Raw genomic sequence first — 13797 nt, forward strand, 5'->3', positions numbered from 1 at the left:
TGTAGAAGCCAAGTCGTTGAATGTACTTGTGAAAGATTATGGCAAGAAGGCAGGACAATGGGGTTGTGATGGAAAACGAATCAGCCATAATAAAATGGCAGAGAAGACTCAATGGGTTGAATGACCTGATTCTGTTCCTATCACTTTTGGTCTTATGATCTTACGCATTCTTAAAATTTCATTTTTGAAGTCCTCCCATTTACCGACTACACTTTTGCCAGAGAACAACCTATCCCAATCCACAACTTGCCAGATCATTTCTGATACCATCAAAATTGGCCTTTCTCCTATTTAGAATCTCAATCCAAGGACCAGACATATCCTTTTCCATAATTTCCTTGAAACTAATGGCATTACAATCATAGATGCAAAGTTTTCCCCTTCATAAACTTCTGTCACCTGCCCTGATGAATTCCTGAAGCAATGTCAAGGGGGCAGGTTTGATTCCCATCCAATAACTCTTGTTCAAGATATGACTCCAACGACTGGAGTGTCTTTGACTTGATGCACGTTGATTTCAGATATACTCATTCGAAAAGCATCAGTCATTCTTGTTTTCATTTTTAAGTCTTTTGAACTTTGTTCAGCGTAAAGTGAAATTTTCACAGACTTTTCAGTAATACATGAGAACAGGATTTGTAAACTTACTGGAATAGCCAGGAGTTCTGTAAAATTGAGGTTTTTGCCCAACTGCTGCAAACAAAAAAGCAGCAGTAGAAATACAGCAAATTAACATTCACTTTCCCAATAAAATTTGTGACATCTTCAGCTGTTGCAGACAAACCCCTGGCTTGGTAAACCACATTGTTATGTAGGATAATAGGGAGTCGAGACTTGGGCATGAGGTTTGGCGTGGTTGGTGGAGATGGTGGGAGTAACTCAACGATCTGTTTCACTGTCACTGCCATTGACTATGGGAGCAACAATAGTGAAAGTCAAATGCAAATTCAAAGGGATTTGGGAATACTAAGATAGGAAATTCAATACCTCATTCCACACACTGCAAATAGTGCAGCAGAATTGACAGGTGCCTGGGGGTATCTTTTGGCTAGGGAATGCATATGGGAACAGTGTACTGTGTACACATGGCAACACTCTTTACTGTATAGTATCCAGTTCAGCTCCTATCAACACTGGAATCCACAGTCTAAGGCAGTAATTAAGTTAAATTTGACATGAAAGCACGAACACACTATTGGTCCTTCCTTGTTGCTATCCTGACAGAAATTAAATCTCTTCTAAATATCATGCACAAAATGCTGGAGGAACTCAGCAGGCCAGGCAGCATCTATGGAAAAAAATTACAGTTGACATTTTGGGCTGAGGCTCTTCGGCCAGAACGTACTTTTTTCCGTAGATGATATCTGGTCTGCTGAATTCCTCCTGCATTTTGTGCGTGTTGCTTGAATTTCCAGTATCTGTAGATTTTCACTTGTTTTCTCCTCTAGATATATCTGATCAAAACTGAATCTTTACATTGTCCAGTCCAATGAAAATGCTGATGACAGGTCATTGGAATCAGGAGTATCAGCACTTTTCTCTTCGCAGACACTGTCTTGCCTGCTGAATATTTTTCAGGATTTTGCCAGTTTCATTTTAGCTCTTTGAAAGAACTGACATAGGTCAGGTGGCTTCTCTTTGTGCACTATGGCAATATTGGTCTTTAAAGATTTTATCAATACTCCAATATTTGGACTGGAGAGTAATGTCCTCTAAAGTAATTCCAGTTCTTGGAAAGTGAAAGATTTTGTTGAAAAGAATGAAAGCAAAGATGCAAATGAACATTAGATATTTAGTATACAATAAGACCATAAGACATAGGAGCAGAATTAGGCCATCTGGCCATCGAGTCTGATCCACTCAATCATGGCTGCTTCTTTTTCCTATCTCTCCTCAACCTCAGTTCCCAGCCTTCTCCCCGTAACCTTTGATGCCATGTCCAATCAAGAACAAATCAATCTCTGCCTTAATTACACTCAAGGACCTGGCCTCCACAGATGCATGTGGCAACAAATTCCACAAATTCACCACCCTTTGGCTAAAGAAATTTTTCTGCATCTCTGTTTTGGAAGGGCGCCCCTCTATCCTGAGGCTGTGCCCTCTCGCACTAGACTCTCCACCATATGAAACATCCTTTTCACATCTGCTCCTTCTAGAGCTTCCAACAATCGAAAGGTTTCAATGAGATCTCCCGTCATCCTTCTGAATTCCAGCAAATGCAGACCCAGAGCCATCAAACGTTCCTTGTATGATAACCCTTTCATTCCTGGAATCATCCTCGTGAGCCTCCTCTGGACCTCTCCAATGCCAGAAAATCATTTCTAGGATGAGGGACCCAAAACTGTTCACAATAGTCAAGGTAAGGCCTCATCAGTGCCTCATAAAGCCTCAGCATCACATCCTTGCTCTTGCATTTTATATCTCTTGAAATGAATGCTCACATGGCATTTGCCTTCCTCACTACTGACTCAACCTGCAAGTTAACCTTCAGGGTGTTCTGCCCATGGACTCCCAAATCCCTTTGCATCGCAGATTCCTGTATTTTCTCCATGTTTAGAAAGTAGTCCTCACATTTATTTCTACTACCAAAGTGCATGACCATGCATTTTCCAACATTGCATTTCATTTTCCATTTTCTTGCCCATTCTCCTAATCTGTTTAAGTCCTTTTGCATCCTACCTGTTTCCTCCACACTACCTGCCCCTCCACCAATCTTCATATCACCTGCAAACTTGGCAACAAAGCCATCTATTCCATCATCTGAATCATTTACAAACAGCAGAAAAAAAAGTGGTCTCAACACTGACCCCTGCAGAAAACCACTTGTCACTGGCAGCCAACCAGGAAAGGATCCTTAAGCAGCCACATGTTGGCCTTCTGAAAGTACAAATATATAACTACATCCCCTTTATCTATCCTATTTGTAATCTCCTCAAAGAATTCCAACAGGTTCGTCAGGCAGGATTTTCCCTGAAGGAAACCATGCTGACTTTGTACTATAAAAACACAAAATGCTGTCAGAACTCAGCAGGCCAGACAGCATCTATGGGAGGAGGTAGTGACGACATTTCAGACCTTCCTCAGGGTTTCGGCCCGAAACGTCGTCACTACCTCCTCCCGTAGATGCTGTCTGACCTGCTGAGTTCTGCCAGCATTTTGTGTTTTTATTTATTTCCAGCATCTGCAGATTCACTCGTGTCGACTTTGTACTATCTTGTCCTGTGTCACCAAGTACTCCATCACCTCATCCTTAACAATTGACTCTAACATCTTCCCAACCACTGAGGTCAGGCTAACTGCTCCATAATTTACTTTCTGCTGCCTTCCTCCTTTCTTAAAGAGTGGAGTAACATTTCCAATTTTCCAGTCCTCTGGCAGAGTCCAATAATTTCTGAAAGATCATTTCTACTGCCGCCACAATCTCTAAAGCTACCTCTTTCAGAACCCATAGCAATGATACTGCCTTCCAAAATAACAGAGAATGTTTTCTCTCATATTCAAAGTCAAGTGCAGGAAAAGGCAGCTGTGAGATGGGAATGAGAGAGTGTTGTGAGGATAATTATTGATGGAGATTGGTGGAGTAGAAGACGAAAATGATTCCCCTGATAGGGCCTGTCTCAGATGAGCAGAAATCAGCAGGTAGATAACTGGAGAAACAAGAACATGACAGGATAAATAAATGCGCAATGAAGATCATATACATTAATATCAGATATAAGATGCCAGAAATCTCAGCTGGAGAATTATGATGCAGTGGGAGTATTAGAAATGTGACTTCAGAGGAAGGAAATTGATATAAAATTCAAGGACATCATGCTGTTTGAAAAGATAGATTGGAAAGCAAAGGATATCACACAGCTTAATTTATCAAGGGCACCTGGGAGTTAAGTTAAAGTGACTCAGAGAGTGGGAAAATGCTACACAATAAAGCACTTTGGTTGAACATTTTTGAAACAGAAATGTGAGTTAAATTGGTGGTATGCCGTAAAATGCTAGGTCAAGAAAGCAATTTGATAATTCGCTGCACATGAAGATGTAAAGGGTATGTGAAAACCTAGGAAATGTATTTTAATGAGAGACTTCAATCAACCAAATAGAAACCAAGAAACCAAAAGTAACTTACAATCAAAATTGTAATGTATTCCTGGTTGATTAATAAGTGCATCGAGGGAGCTTCAAAAAGAAAAGCATAACTTGCCCTGGTGTTTGCCAGTAACACAACAAAATAATTAAGGCAAGAAAATCTGGATCTCTGGTGTACAGAGTTGCTAAACTGAACAAAGATAACTTTGTGTAGGTTTTAGAGAAATGCCAGGTCAGCACTGGGAATTATTATTGAACTCCTTCATTCCTGTAACTTTCGTCAGCATTTAGATGACTACATGAAGATGCATTCCCTAAACTTCCACTAAAGTTACAGTGCTAGAATGGGAAAATCTCCCAAGAAACTTTCCACTGAGAGCATATGATTTAGTCTAAAATATCTAAATCTTGAGAAGTAAAGCAACAAGTAAATCATATAGATTGGCAATACTCAGCAACACTTCAGAAATATAACAGTGGAACACTCAGAAAAAAATATAACAAATGGAAAATCCACCCCACCATCATGAGTAGAATCAATGAATGTGATTGCAGGATGATTAAGTAAATGTGACATTAAGAGGAAAAATAATCTACTCAAATCTTGATCAAAAATCCTACCCCCTTTTCTCCCAGCACAGCAGAAGCAGAAAGTGATGGTGGAAGATTGTTTCTCAGATTGGAGACCTGTGACTAGTGGTGTACTGCAGTAGTTGGTGCTGAGACCTTTATTGTTTATTGCTTTATGTAAACGATTTGGATGTGAATACACAAGGCACAGTTAATAAGTTTGCAGATGATAAAATAAGTAGTATCATAGTTTGGGAAGAAGGTTATCAAAAATTGCGTGGGATCTTAATCAGCTTAACAATCTTCAAATGTGTTGAAGATTGACAAATGACTTTTGGTTCAGGTAAGTGTTAAATATTGCATTTGGAAAGACAAACCAGGATAACATTTATATAGTGAATAATTGGATCCAGGAGGCTTGTGTGGGAACAAGGTCCTTTACAGTACAAGTATACAGTTTGCTGAAAACTATGTGACAGGTAGCAGGCTGGTGAAGGAAGTGTTTTGCATGCTAATCATCATTTAGGGCATTGAGTACGAAGTTGGCACACAAAGCTGCAGTTGTACATGATGTTGATGGAACCACACAGAGCGTTGTGTACAGTTTTTATGTTACTTTCCTTAGAGATTTGTTATGGCAACAGGCCCATTTGGTCCAATAAGCCCATGTTGCCATTTGCACCCATGTTGCCAATTGCACCCATGTGACCAATTAGCTTGCTAACTTGTATGTCTTTGGACTGAGAAAAAAAACCTGAACACCAAGAGGAAACACATGCAGTCATGGTGAGAACATACAAACTCCTTACAGACAGTGGCACAATTGAACCTTCACTCTCAGTTTAAACCTTGTCACTGGCACTGTAATGGTGTTATGCTGTTATTTTGATTGCCGTGTTATAGGAGCAACATCATTAAATTGGAAAAAGTGTAGAAAATATTTACAAGGATGCTCTCAGGCTTTGAGGACCTGAGTTATAGGGAGAGATTATGCAGGCTAGATTTATTCCTGGAAACGTAGGAGATTGAGGAGTCATTTTATAGAGTTGTATAACCATACATAACCATATAGCAATTACAGCACAGAAACAAGCCATCTCGGCCCTTCTGGTCCATGCTGAACGCTTACACTCACCTAGTCCCACCAACCTGCACTCAGCCCATAACCCTTCATTCCTTTCCTGTCCATATACCTATTGAATTTTACTTTAAATGACAATATCAAACCTGCCTCTACCACTTCTACTGGAAGCTCGTTTCACACAGCTACCGCTCTCTGATTAAAGAACTTCCCCCTTGTGTTACCCCTAAACTTTTGCCCCACTAACTCTCAACTCATGTCCTCTTGTTTAAATCTCCCCTACTCTCAATGGAAAAAGCCTATCCACGTCATCTCTATCTATCCCCCTCATAATTTTAAATAGCTCTATCAAGTCCCCACTCAACCTTCTACACTCCAAAAAATAAAGACTTAACTTGTTCAATCTTTCTCTGTAACTTAGGTGCTGAAACCCAAGTAACATTTTAGTAAATCTCCTCAGTACTCTCTCTATTTTGTTGACATCTTTCCTATAATTCAGTGACTAGAACTGTACACATTCCTCCAAATTTGGCCTCACCAATGCCTTCTACAATTTTAACATTACATCTGAACTCCTATACTCAAAGCTCTGATTTATAAAGGCCAGTATACCAAAAGCTTTCTTCACCACCCTATCCACATGAGATTCCACTTTCAGGGAACTATGCACCATTATTCCTGGATCACTCTGTTCTACTGCATTCATCAATGCCCTACCATTTACCATGTATATCCTATTTTGGTTATTCCTACCAAAATGTAGCACCTCACACTTATCAGTATTAAAATCCATCTGCCATCTTTCAGCCCACTCTTCTAACCGGCATAAATCTCTCTACTTCATTATCCACAACATCACCTATCTTAGTATCATCTGTATACTTACTAATCCAATTTACCATCCCATCATCCAGATTATTAACATTATGAGATAGGGTGAAAGCACATAGACTTAATCCTAGGGAATGGGAACAAAAAAAAAGAGGGAAAAGGTTTAAAGTGAGAGGTGAAGGTTTTAAAAGAGACCTGAGGTGCAACTTCTTCAGGTAGAGGGTGGTGAGTCCATGGAACGAGCTGCCAGAGGGAGTTGTTGGGGTAAGTAGAATAACAGGAAGAGTAGAATGTTGTGCTGGGAACCACGGTCAGCAAGAACGTGTTGGGTCAAAAGCTCTGCATCCATTCTGCATCACTCTATCACTTCATTAACTTCCATTCACCCACCATCCCAAGGCCTGTACTACTTGTATAACATCACCAGTGAATATAATTTAACATAGATTAACACAGGGAGAGAGTCTGACAAGGTATACTGGAGGAAAATCAAGTCATGTTATATGAATTCATCACCTGGCTTTAGCCCAGTTGCTGCCAAGACCCTCATCTATCCCTTCATCACCTTCAAAGCCTACAATTCTGTTGCTCCCACAGCTTTGCTATCACCATCTAAGCTTATTAATCTTCAGCTTAGTAAAGCTGTGTTGACTGTATTCTTTCCACTACAAAATTTTGTTCATTCATCACCCTACTAGGCCTTCCCAGGCCCTGCTTTGCCATTCGTTAAAGGGATTCATTAATACCTGGGCCAATATCATAAAGACCATTCTGTCTTTTGTGTCACTTCTATCACAAATTTCCTAGAACCCTAACACCCTCTCTGTCAACATTTCTCATCTTTCCCCAATATTCTCCTTAACACCTTACTCTCTGACCCTGCTCCTGATTAGTTCCACATCAGACCCTCTCGCAGATGTCCCTTTGATTGTCACCTTGTTTCTTTCCTTGAGGGACTTGCCTCCCTGACCTACACTCTCCATTGCTCAAACCTGACCAGAGCTCCAATAGAGTCTCACTTTTCTATTTTCCTACCATGACAAGCTCTTTTGTCAGTGATCGCAGCACTCATCCCCAGTCTAAAGAAGATGGGGGCCACTGTGGAAGTGTGATTTACAGAGGGCATGCTCTTCATCAAATTGCACTGGTGCCAGTTGGAATTGATGATCAGGATTGGGTGCATTATTAGGAGGGCTGCTTTGTCTTTGATATTATTGAATGATCAAAGTTCAAATAAATGTACTTTTAAGGTATGTATGTCACCAAAGGCTACCTTGAAATTCATTTCTTACAGGTGTTCACAGAAGAACAGAGAAGTAAAATGGAATCAATGAAAAACTGAACATAAGCAAAGACTGACAAACAACTAATGTGCAAAAGAAGACAAGCAATGCATATAAAAAATAAATAAATAGTACTGAGAAAATAAATCGCAGAGTCCCTGTAAGTGAGTCCATAGGTCGTTGGATCAGAAATGAGGTGAGTGGAGTTATCCACACTGGCTCAGAAGCCTGATAGTTGAAGGTTAATTACTGATCCTGAACCTGGTGGTGTGGGACAAGGCTCCTTTGCCTTCTCCTGTATGGCAGCAAAGAGAACGGATCGTGGCCTGGAGGATATACAGTCGATGTTTGTTGGTGGATGCTGCTTTCTTTTGGTAGTGTTCCTTGTGGATGAGCTCAGTGGTGGGGAGGGTCTGGGCTGTATTCATCACTTTTTGTAGGTTTTCCATTCTTGGGTTGTTGTTGGAATTGCATTCACCCAGATACGTGGAGAGTTGTGTCTCTTCATGAACTGTATATTTTGATGGGAGAAATCCTTTGAAGAATCAGGATATGAGTGACACACTATAATGGTAGTTGGTAGTCGATGATTCCAGGGCATCATGGGTTTGCGCCTCTGGTGGTCTGTGTCCTTTCCAAGGCACAAGCCTGGGTGGGAAGATTTTTAAGAACCAGCTGTTGTCCATGTAATGGGTTCCCCGTCTCCATGTCACTGATGTAGACCAAGGGAAGGGCAAGCACCAATACAGCTTGGCACCAGTGTCAACGCAGAGTTTGCCAGAGTGGAGTTGTAAACAACATCAAATTGCCTTGGGGACCCCGGCTCCAGATTTATTCCTCAGGGTTTACTCCTGAACCCTTTCCCATGAGTGGGTATGGCCGCAAGGCAGCAGAGGTTTAAAATCAGAGTTTTCCTTATCCTGGGCAGGCAAGCCCCACCTGTCCAAAGCAACTGGTTTTGAGACATCAGTGGTCCACCTTTGCCCCTCCTCTTGTCAGTAGAAACAGTTCCACCAGGCCTAGTAGCTGAGCCACACGTGGAGGCTGAATTCTTGCAGCACCATCCTAACATTCAGCAATCGCTATCACATGCCTTTTTCCTTGTTAACAACTCCAGCTTGTGGAGAAAGTTCCCCTTAATTCTAGTTGATTTCAGTTGTACCAGCCCTCCTTGATGCCTTAACATCAAGGGCAGTCGCTCCCTCATCAACTCTGGTACTTATTCTTTTTTAAGGAGCAAAGTCGTGTTGAGGTATTTTGTACTCACTGGCTGGATTCTGATGTCTTTGATGATGGGGCTTGTGGAACCATCTCCTCCCATTTGTAGTTTGATTACCCAGCACATTCATACATGGACGTGCAGGAACACAGAGTTTTGATCTGATCCATTAATTAGAGGATTATTTATTTCAGTTTGGAGCAGCTTTTTTCCAGATACCTGTAGTCAGTCTAATTAAGATTTAGGTACCACAACCTATGAGTCACTTTCAAGGACAATACAACTCATGTTCTCTGTATTAAGTATTTATTATTATTATTATTATTATTATTATTATTTGATTTTTATTTTTCTCAGCTCCAGCTGGTAAAACCTGAGGTATGGGCATAAACCAAATGCACTCAACTAGTAGGAGCTTTCAGACTATTCTTGTGGTGTTTAGTAATGTGGCTTTCTGACAATTTGTGTAAGTATTGCCATGGAGGCATTGTTGTTTATTGCTGTCATGTAGTGACTTCAGAATGATACCACTTGTAGATATTACTATTGGGACAGTGTATGCCCTGTTCATGTTCCATAGTCCTTCAATTTGTCCTTTTAATTCAGCATACTTCTGGAGTTTTTCATTTATTGATTTCTGTATGTTATGTGTGCTTGAAATGACTGTACCTATTAAGTAAGTTGTTCTTGCTTATTTACCCTGTAATATTATATCCAGACAGTTATTATGGATTGTCCTCTCTGAAATAATGGGTTAGCCTTACTTGTAGGACTCCGACTCTGAAACTGGATCAGTCTTGTATTTATAGTTGGATATGGGGTCTTTTGTGAGTTTGTATTTTGAAGCGAGATTTTAATGATTGATATTTGCCACATGGTTGTGCCTGTCTGTGTAAGTAATCAGATTGTGTTCTACTGCTGCAGTTTAATGTATTTTCATTTAATTTTAATGGGATGGACTTCTTACTAGAATTGCATACGCTCACATTGCATGCTGAATGCTGTTATCAGGGATGAAAATATATCCTTAGTTTTATCTGATTGTTTTGCAAATTTTAATGCCTGTTATTCCTCTTCCTCTGCCACTTAGTAGACTTAATCTAAGTGTGTCAAGTGTACATAGTGTTTTCTGAAATTTGTCATTTCAGTTCCTGTAAGTTTTCCAGATCGGTTTCAGACCAACAAAGAATAAGTTAATATGGACATAGCAAAAGTGTTTATCGCCTTTGTTATACTATTACTATTGATCTTTGTTTATTTTTATTTTTTTCATTTCACTGTTTGTCTTTTGTAGTTTGTTTGTCAGTCTTTACACTTTTTATTGATTCTATTGTATTTCTTCGTTCAACTGTGAGTGTCCACGAGAAAATAAAACTGGGTAAATAAATATGGTAAAAAACTATGGTAATAAAAAATAAATATGGTGATATGTATGTACAATACTTTGTTAATTTATTTACTTTGAATAGTGCTGCTCCTGGCATGTGGCCAACACTGAGAGGTGCAATGAAATACGTCGGGGAAGTCACGTACCAGGTAAAAGTCATTGTGGATTAATATACAATGATGCATGTTGGTAGCAAGGATAAAGAGAAGACAAATGAACGGAATTGTTTAATTTTAAAAGTTCTGCGGGAACATGTTGAGGTAATGGGACATCTGTAAATATATCTTTTAGCTTGAGATGACAGGTTGAGAACACAATTCTCAATGACATGATGAATCCTAGGCTTTATTCATGAAGAATAGAGTAAAAACATTGTAATTTACTAAGCCTTTACAAAACATGACACTGTTGCCTTCTAAGTACTGCCCATTAGAAAGGATAACAATGCTTTAAAGAGAGTGCAAGAAGACTTAGTAGAGTCTGAGGAATCTGCAGAAGGTGATACTTTCCTTAGAGCAGAAAGGTTAAAGGGGAAATTCAAAAGAGATGTTCATAACTTTGAGCCTCTGAAATAGGTAAGAACTATTAATGAACTATTCATCAGCAATGTGTTGACAAAGAGAGTACACATATTTCTGGCAATTAGCAGAAGAACCACAGCTGACGTAATTCTGTCATGGGATAATTGAATGAAATAGCATTTCACATTTGGAATGAAACAGAAAATGCTGGATGTAATCAGTGGTTCTGTGGAGAAAGAACAGAGGTAACATCTCAGACCTGAAACGTTAACGTGGTTTCCTTTTGCACAGATACTGCCTGAACTGTTGACTGTTTCCAACATTTTCTATTTGCATTTTAGATTTCCAGCCTGCTAGTCTTTTTTTTTTGGGCTTTAAGCATCTCCACTGGCTATTTAATTTTCTCTTATCTATCCATTCTTAAAATACATGAGTCATATAACTGTCATTTTACAGTTAGCTAGACGTTACCATTCGCAGTTGGTCATTACTGGTATACGTTTTGTCATCCATTGTGAATAGTGAATGCTTGCAAAGATGCATCATTGTGTTTGGCACACACTGCACACACACCACTGCCCCCTAGGGCTATGTGCTCAGTCCACTGCTGTTCACTCTGCTGACCCACGACTGTGCTGCAACATACAGCTCGAACCACACCATCAAGTTCGTCGATGACACGACTGTGCTGGGTCTCATCAGCAAGAACGACAAGTCAGCTTATAGAGAGGAGGTGCAGTGGCTAATGGACTGGTGCAGAGCCAACAACCTGTCTCTGAATGTAAACAAAACAAAAGAGATGGTTGTTGACTTCAGGAGGGCACGGAGCAACCACTCCCCGCTGAACATTGATGGCTCCTTGTTAGAGATCATTAAGGGAACCAAATTTCTTGGCGTTCACCTGGCTGAGAATCTCACCTGGTCCCTCAACACCAGCACCATAGCAAAGAAAGCCCAGCAGCGTCTCTACTTTCTGCAAAGGCTGAGGAAAGTCCATCTCCCAACCCCCATCCTCACCACATTCTACAGGGGTTGTATTGAGAGCATCCTGAGCAGCTGCATCACTGCCTGGTTCGAAAATTGCACCATCTCGGATCGCAAGACCCTGCAGCGGATAGTGAGGTCAGCTGAAGAGATCATTAGGGTCTTTTTTCCTGCCATTACAGACATTTACACTACACACTGCATCCACAAAGCAAGCTGTATTATGAAGGACACCATGCACCCCTCATATAAACTCTTCTCCCTCTTGCCACCTGGGAAAAAGCACCGAAGCATTCGGGCTGTCATGGTCAGACTATATAACAGTTTCTTCCCCCAAGCTATCAGACTTCTCAATACCCAAAGTCTGGACTGACACCTTACTGCCCTATTGTCTTGTTTATTATTTATTGTAATGTTCTGTGCACTTTATGCAGTCCTGGGCAGGTCTGTACTATAGTTTTTTTTGTGTATTGTTTTTTCACATAGTTCAGTCTAGTGTTTGTACTGTTTCATGGTTCTGAAAAAACTTTGTCTCATTTTTACTATGTATTATACCAGCAGTTATGGTCAAAATGACAATAAAAAGTGACTTGACTTGACTTGAATTAATTTAGTCCATTGGAGCATGGAAAACATTTTCATTTTTCTAATACTGCCTGCTTATTATGCAGCAAATGTAATGAATATGGAAGAATATGTGAATTACTCCAAAGTTAGCTCCTCGATACTAACAAATGAGAAAAAGATTTTTGATTTTATGTAATACTTTAGCTTCACTACACATAACATAACAGATTCTTAAGCACACAGTTTTTGAAGTATATTAAATAAATGATGACTAAAACTGTACATGACAAGCAACTGAAAGTACATTTCAGATATGCACTGATTATCACATTCACTTGTGACAAGGGTCTGCTATTCTTTGTCAGTCAAATTAACCCTTAGATCCATTCAATTGGGGATGCAAACCATTCAGCATCCACTTATAACAAAATACTTCGGTAAAAATATTTAAATAAATAACTGAGATCACGATGTGTGATTACAAAGAAGTGCTGGCAACTCCTTTTTCACATAATTTCTCTGGCAATTACAAGCACATGTTTGATAAAGCTTGCTATCATATGGAATTAGATAGGAAGGAAGTAATTACTGAGATTAAACAGTAGAATTGTCAGTCTGAGTAAATTTATATAACAAAGATATGCAAAGCTCTAATCATTAAGTCAAAAGTAACTTGAATATGTACTGTATATAGTGAATCAACTGAAGCATGGAAAGTGAGCATGTTAAATATTAACATTCAAAATAGTTTCTTTCTTAAATTCACCTCTGTGTTCACAGGTGATAAACACTCTCCCAAGTTGTTGCAAAATGGACTATCATCTGGCAGACGGGTCCTGAGGTCAGGATTGAACGTGGGTGTTGACCACTGTGAGGAAGCAGTTTTGTCATCTGCACCTGCAGGCCTCTAATAGATTGAATGGAGATCATGAGAGGACAATTGGATGCCCTTGTCCACTTGTCTCCCTTCTGTAATGCACTGTCTACAAGTTTCAGCAGCTGACAAAGCAGTTCCCAGCAGGCCTTCAGAAAACCTGTCTCAGAAGGTAATTACTAATTATTTAAAGCAAAGTTCTGGATGAACTTCTTTACTCCATGTGTGACAAGCGTGAGGAAGGTAAATATTTAGGGGAAACTCAATAAGTATCTGAGAGGGAGGGAAGTAGAACATGGTGCTTATGGAGTGAGATTAAGAAAGGCTGGCAAACGCTTAGGTTGAAAACAGAATGTATCTTCCTCTCGTTGAAAATTTTATTTACTCTACTGCCTTG

The 13797-nt window shown here is 39.8% G+C and overlaps 1 long non-coding RNA gene across 1 annotated transcript in view; it reads left to right on the forward strand.

The window, feature by feature from the left end:
* The first annotated feature begins 13317 nt into the window (after positions 1 to 13317).
* Positions 13318 to 13797, forward strand: part of LOC132404438 (uncharacterized) — a 65594-nt gene continuing 65114 nt past the window's right edge. The window contains exon 1 of the long non-coding RNA XR_009515541.1: positions 13318 to 13572. This is a non-coding gene — a long non-coding RNA (uncharacterized LOC132404438). The remainder of the gene's footprint in view (positions 13573 to 13797) is intronic.

Source organism: Hypanus sabinus, chromosome 14 (genome assembly GCF_030144855.1).
Source record: "Hypanus sabinus isolate sHypSab1 chromosome 14, sHypSab1.hap1, whole genome shotgun sequence".
NCBI classification, from domain to species: Eukaryota; Metazoa; Chordata; class Chondrichthyes; order Myliobatiformes; family Dasyatidae; genus Hypanus; species Hypanus sabinus.